This window comes from Patiria miniata, unplaced genomic scaffold (assembly GCF_015706575.1).
Source record: "Patiria miniata isolate m_02_andy unplaced genomic scaffold, ASM1570657v1 HiC_scaffold_26, whole genome shotgun sequence".
Lineage (NCBI taxonomy): Eukaryota > Metazoa > Echinodermata > Asteroidea > Valvatida > Asterinidae > Patiria > Patiria miniata.
This window is the reverse complement of record NW_024037065.1, coordinates 7,241,021-7,248,046: the sequence shown is the minus strand read 5'-3', so window position 1 is coordinate 7,248,046 and position 7,026 is coordinate 7,241,021. Positions and strand designations below refer to the sequence as shown.

Below are 7,026 nucleotides of genomic sequence, written 5' to 3'. Positions count from 1 at the left end.
AGCTGTCGTAAATGTTCTTTTCTTTGGTGATTCGTTGTTGTGTCAGTACATAGCAGTAAACCAATAATCAAATTTTTTTCACAATTATTTTCAATAGGCAAATTTTCGGGTTCACAATTTGAACAGAAAACCCCTAAACTGAACAGGGTCTATGACATCACATCAACAGCGCCCTCAGATGTCCGGAAAAACATGGAAATTGTTTAAATATTTAAACAAGTGCACTTTTCAATAAAATAACACAAAAAGAGATAGCAAATATTTTTCTTACATATTACGAGGAGTAGAAAGTTGCACACAATGTGTTCCTAAGAAAAATTGACTTCATGGCCCTATAATAATATCTGATTTCAGTACTTTTAAGCCACGGTACATTAAGAAATTATAGTATCCACTTCAGTAATAACCATAGCATTTTCCACAGCAAAGGCTTACGCAATAGGACACATTTTTGTACATTAACTAATCGACATGAAGTTACATTTAATACATGTTAAAAAGGATGAAAAAATATTTGCACAAAAATTTAGAATTATGAAGGTTAGTTTTCGGCATATGCAAAAAAAAATCTTTTCTTTTTGCCACATGCGAATATTCATACAAATAAGGGTTTCTTGAATCGGCATTTCAACTTGCCTGATGCTTCGATAACTGTTGTGTCAATCCTCTGTTCTTCGTATTAATGTCTTCATTGATTTAGTATCCGACAGCAAGTCAATGAGTTATCTTTGTGCACAACATTTTTTTTTATTAATAGGCTACATTTTGGATTCATAGTCCTTAAACTGTAAAGTGTTTGCCTGACGTGATATCACAGCAGAAGCGCCCTCAAGTGTTAGGGCACACCATGACCTTTTGAAATTGTGACAAGTAACATTATTATCATAATTGTAATTAAGAGTACAAAGGATATTTACAAAATGCATGCTTCAGTGAAAAAAATCATCTTATGAATCTTTTAGTAAACCTCTGCCATTCGAAAATAGTGATGGTTTATTTAAATTTGAAACGTTCTGAACTTACATAATCGAGAGATACACAACGGCGGTGTTGATTTTATGGGTAGGCCCTACGCCTATTTTACAGAGCGCCCTCATTGAATGTATCCCGAAGACACCTTTGCTCGTCTCCCCCCCCCCCCACGCTTTTTTTTTCATCACGAATTGACGTAGTGAGAACCGTTAACTGAACAAACACGACCAACGATCCCGTGTGCATCAACCAAAGCGAAGTTTGCAACAACATCTGATGAACACCCGTCATGATGACATTTCCAAGGTTTTGGCCAAAACAATCGGAATAAACATTTTGATACTCATCGTCTTTAATAACCATTCACAGTATAAGAATGAGCAGTTTGCTATATCCTCAAACCAATGAAAGAAATAGAAATGTTCCGGAGCCTTTATCTGCTCTAACACATTTAAAATTTCGTGAAACACGACTCCCCAATTTCATGAACACTTATGAAATAAATTTAGTCTGTGGAGTAAAAGATGTGCCAGGCCTATTTTATTAAGGTTTCGACTTAGCTTTTGCACAACGACTATTTTCATATCATATAAGGTAGGAATCACTTTGTAATATAAACAGACATCTGTAGGCCTACAGTATATGGCTGTTGGCTATACCTCTGCATTGTGTACGTTTGCAGGTACGGATCCAGCTTTGGCTCAAGGGGGAGGGGTAAGCTGTCAGGGAGGAGGGGGGGGGGCGATGCTATGTTTGTGTCCATGAGATTTGTTTTGCCCCCTCCACCCCACCCCGCAGATCCAGCCTTGCGTTATTGAACTTTTCTATAATTTTATTCACTTTCGGTGTTTTGCCTTTGGTTTAGTCGCGCAACAAACTGCTAAGAAAGTGTATAGGAAAGGATTGAGGGACGAGTTGATTGGTAGAACCAGAACCACGACCCATGCGTACACCTCGGTGGATAGAGCGACTGTTCCTGTCTGAGACAGAATCCCCATGATGATTATTGGCATCCAGCAGCAGAAATCCGTCATCACGATCAACGCCATCCTGACCGCCAGTTTGACTTCACGCTCCCTTCGGGCATTCGTTCGGACAGCACTGGCCCTCCGCTTGACACTGATAAAGATGGCGACGTAGCAACACAGGACAAGGAGAAAGGAAACCAGATTGACACCAAGGAAGAGAACGATTGACAGGATCCAAGATGGTTTCTCACCAGATGCGAGGGGAATTGTCCAGTCCCGGTGCCTTTTGTAAGCCTTAACTGGCGTGGTCACATTAGATGCATTAGTGGTCACACCAGATGCCTTAGTGGTAAGAGGAAGGCCGATACAAACATCCGAAAGTCCATATATATCTGAGTCAGACCCAAATGCAAGTGTCGGCACGATTCCCAGACAAAGTGCAAAAAGCCATAAGACAACAATGATGGTTGTGGTTGATTTCACCCAAGAGAGAAGTTTTTCAACGGAAAGACAATGCACAGGAAGCAGTCCACGCTGATGAGTGTCACAAAAAACACCGAAGCCTCGCTGGACAGAATGGACAAGACTCCAGCAACTTTACACATTACGCTTGAGCGCCACTTAGGGGCCACAAGAAAGTAGTCATCGCCAAATGTAAGATCTGCAGCAGCTATGATTAACATGTACACACCCATCATGAAGTCTGCCATGGCCAGATTTCCAACCATAAGCGAGTGCATCTTTTTACGCACCCCGCCCCCTTTCTGCTTTCGCCTCCAAATCAGGACAGACAAATTACCAATGAGGGCGCTCATTCCCAATACCCACAACACCGCTCGTAGTATGTTATTTGGCATAAGGCTGTCGCACAGATTCAAATCTGGTTTTATCTCTGTAGTTGAACAATTTTGCTCGATAGAAAAGTGATGCAGTTTGGATAGGGCACAACAAAGACGGTAGTCATCAACGACTCTGAAAATTAAAGGAACGTTTATTGAACATTATTATTCAGTGCATAAAGACATTTTCTTGACATGACTGCAGGTAACATTTGATGCTCTCATGAAATGGTAAGAATTGGGGACCGAAAAAAATATCACTTTTCCTGGCAGTGCTATCTGAAAAACTATGGCAATCGATACTTAATTGAAGAGCAACTCAATGACTTACACTTCTTGCAAGGCTGGTAACCCATCAGAGGCGACCCTATCAAGCTTAGTCAACGTGGCTGATATATTATGCAGGTAACTGAAAAAGATCAGACGTGAAATAATATTATAGTCTTGACACGTTACCAAGCTAGACTTTCGTACTCGACACCCATAATCAGTGCGTTCGATTACTTCCCCTGCGCTTACTCGTGCAAGCGCGACAGCGTTTGATTTACCTCTCACGTGACTTCTCGCGCTTACTCGAGCCTGGCCAAAGTAACCGACTCGCCGAGCCGGTTACTTGGGTAAGTATTCCATAAGGCCATGCAACGTCCGGCGGGCGCCTCAGAGCTACAAACCTTATGTAGCTCTATGCACGGAGCTACGGCTACGAATTATTGTCAGCGCGTCCCCGCGTATTTTTACTGGGCGTGGACGTGCTCTAGACAGTTAACTGATTCGGATGCAACCTGTGTCATGTCAAAATTCAACTTTCCAGCCATGGGCGTCGCGAGGGGGGGGGGCAGGGGGAGGGGGAACCCCCTTGAAAAGCAAAAAAAAAAAAAAAAAAAAATGAAGAAGAAAAAAAGAAAAGAAAAGAAAAGAGGCGAGAAGTCATATTGGTGTAAATTTAATGGGTTGGGGACCAGGAAAAATGTCCCTGCCCCCCTCTAAAAGTGATTAAATCGAGAATATGTTGAGAAAAACAGGAATTGTTTGGTAAATATGTTTTGCCCCCCTCTAGAAAAATTCCTGGCTACGCCCATGTTTCCAGCTCTTATTCGAAACTTTACCCAAAGCCGTTCGTTTATTTAGCTCCACTGTGCATGTCTGTCATTACGCGAGGAGCCAGTTGCGAGTAAGCCGGGGAAGTTATCGAACGCACTCCTTCTAAGCAACCGGCCTACTGTTTTCTTTGAAGTTAATTCTCTCATTCATTTTATCCGTTTAACCATCGATCCGTTTAGTCTCGGGCTCATCAATAAAACAAAATATAGTTATAGTAAGCTATAGTTAGTTATACAGGGTGTTTAAAAAAAAGGAAACCGAGCTCATTTTGTTGATTCCTCGGGTATGACTAGTTATTTAGGAAAATGGTAACAACCATCTGTTACATAACAATGTCTTCTTTTTGACACTACGAACTCCATTTTACCGTCACGGATGACTGATCACCAAGTAATGTAACTGACATGCATGCCAAAAATGGCCTTGTTCCACATGCACCATAAGACCAATTGACAGTTTGCAACATGTTGTAAATAACAAAATCCAGGACGTACATTATCAAAGTCATTTATTCAATTGCTAAAACATATCAAGGTTTATCACTGATTCAGGTAACCCCACTGTCCTTCAACATGCTCCCATTCCTTTCAACGAAAATCTCTGCCCTGGTTCTCATTGCTGTGAACGCATTCCTGATAGCGTCTCTCTCTCCGATAACTGTCAATTGGTCTTATGGTGCATGTGGTACAAGGCTATTTTTGGCATGTCAGTTACATCACTTGGTGCTCAGTCATCCGTGACGGTAAAATGGAGTTCGTAGTGTCAAAAAAGAAGACATGGTTATGTAACAGATGGTTGTTACCATTTTCCTAAATAATCAGTCATACCCGAGGAATCAACAAAAATAAAGCTTGGTTTCCTTTTTTTGAAACACCCTGTATAATGAGTTAGTAAGTTACAAACGCTGACATTGTGTATTGCTCCTATATATTTTGCCCCAACATGTTACATGACCAAACTGGGGTCAAAGGTCATCACGGGGTCACTTGGATCAAAAATTTAATTGTTTAAAACTCAAAACACTATTACCCTTCAGAAATTACATGGCACATTCACGCCATCATCCTCATGCGAGAGGTCGTCTTCAACCGACGCCTTCTCGGGAGACTTTGATGGTCGCATTCCACGCATCACAGTCCAGCATCAGCGTCCTCAGCTCAACTGTGTTGTTGTGCTGTGTCCCTCTTCAACTGGTCGACGAATTGCGAAAGAAAGTTCCTCCTAAGTTTCCCCTGCTCTTAGCCCCGTCGACAGGTTCCCACAGTACTAGCGGGCTCGCAGCTATAGCTGTAGATGACGCACAAAGTGGCCTGCTAGCCTCACCCTCCGCCACCCGACCTCTGGGCAGGGTGTCGTAGAGCTGGATGTTGGGCGCACTGTCTTCCCTACTGACGTTGAGTGCCATCCGTAGCTTTCGCGTGAAGCATTCGTGCTTGGCTGTAATCGTCCACGTCTCAGCTCCAAACAGAAGTACAGACTCAACTGTAGCCACGAACATACGTCTGTTGATGTCGTCGGTGAGACCAGCTCTCCATACTCGATTCACACCATGAAGGGCTTTCCACGCTAAAGCTCTCCTCGGTCTCATCTCACTCTCAGTCGATACTATGAGGGCGCCGAGGTATTTGAATTCCTCAACTACTTCTGGGGCAGCGCCATCTCGGGACTTGATGATACTGTCCTCTGAGTGACATGCATATGCCATCACCTTGGTCTATACTTCGAGTTGAGCTGTAGCCCTATTCGGCAGCACTGAAGCTCCACAGCTGCAATTGATGCTTGTGCTTGGTCCGCCTTGTCGGAGAAGAGACTGATGTCATCAGCAAAGCACAGGTCAGTGATCACCACTGCTGGCACTCTCCGACTCCTACGCCTGGCGAGCGGAAAGCCCAGCTCCTCCTTCTTTCCCTCGACTGCCCGTCTCAGTGCATAGTCTAAAACGAGCACGAACAAGAGGGGCACCAGCGTGTCCCCATGCAGGACTCCGGCCTGGATCTCGAAGAGGTCCGTCGAACGTCTTGCTGTAGCCTGCAAAGATTCTCTGGGGCACCGTAAGCGCGAAGGATCTCGAAGAGCTTGTCTCGATGCACAGTGTCGAATGCTTTTTGAAAATGAATGAAAGGACACACGGCAAGTTCTTCTGCTTGACTCCTTCCAGTATTCGCCGCAGGTCAAGGATCTCCCCAAAAGTGGATCGCTTCGGGCGGTTGCCGTTCTGCGAAGGAGTGGATCTGGCACAGGGCGTATGCGATGCAAGATCACACGGTTGTATGTCTTCACGCCAAGCGAGGACAACCTTATCCCCCGGTACTTTTCAGGCTTCGAGAGGTCGCCCTCTTGGGTAACGGCACAATGTTTAGAGTAACCCACTCCTCAGGTAGTTCCCCTGACTCGTAGGCTTTGTTTATGGGAGTAAGTACTGTGCTGTCTATCGGGACATACTTGAGTAGCTCGGGTGTTACCCCGTCCCCACTACTGCTTTTCCCAGTCTTGATGTACGACTTGGCTTTCTGGTATTCCTCCAAGGTGAGGGGACCGTCAGATATGGGCAGGTTGCTAAGTACCTGGACTACTGGTGTGTCCTTATCTACTACTTCGGGCGGATTCCCTAGCAGCTTCTTAAAGTGTGCGTGCCAGTTTGGCAGTTTGGGAGCTACGCCGGCCAGATATGTCGTTGATCAGCTTCCAGATAATTTAGTGCCGCTGGGCCGCATGATCATTCTCGACCTCTGCTATCTTCTGCTCCAGCTCCTCCGATTCGATAGTAGCGCAGACACTATATAGCTCCTGCTTCTTCAGCTTGTACTCCTCTCGCTTCAGCTCCGAATCTCGATCTCTGTTGAAGGCGCAATATGCCTCAGGCATCCTCTGCCTTGCCGCGTCAACTCTTGAGTCCTTGCTTCTCTCCTTATTTCTCTTCCTCTCTACTTGCGTTCGACAAGCTTCCACAGCCTTGTAATTTGCAGACACGGTGCTTGTAGAGCTCCGAGAGCTTGTCCTCGTCACTTTGGAGTGCCTAGTACCAATTCTCGACTTCGACAGCGTACCGTGGCGAGTCTGTAGCTCCTTGTTTACGGCTAGCACCACCCGTGCTTGGGCTTCCCAGCTACTGGCTTCCTTGGTGCTCTCAAGCTGAGTCGCACCGT

At 44.8% G+C, this 7,026-nt stretch overlaps 1 pseudogene; it reads right to left on the bottom strand.

Annotated features, from left to right (window-relative positions):
- Nucleotides 1-1,808: 1,808 nt before the first annotated feature.
- Nucleotides 1,809-5,585, bottom strand: LOC119733924 (annotated as a pseudogene).
- Between the last annotated feature and the right edge of the window lie 1,441 nt (nucleotides 5,586-7,026).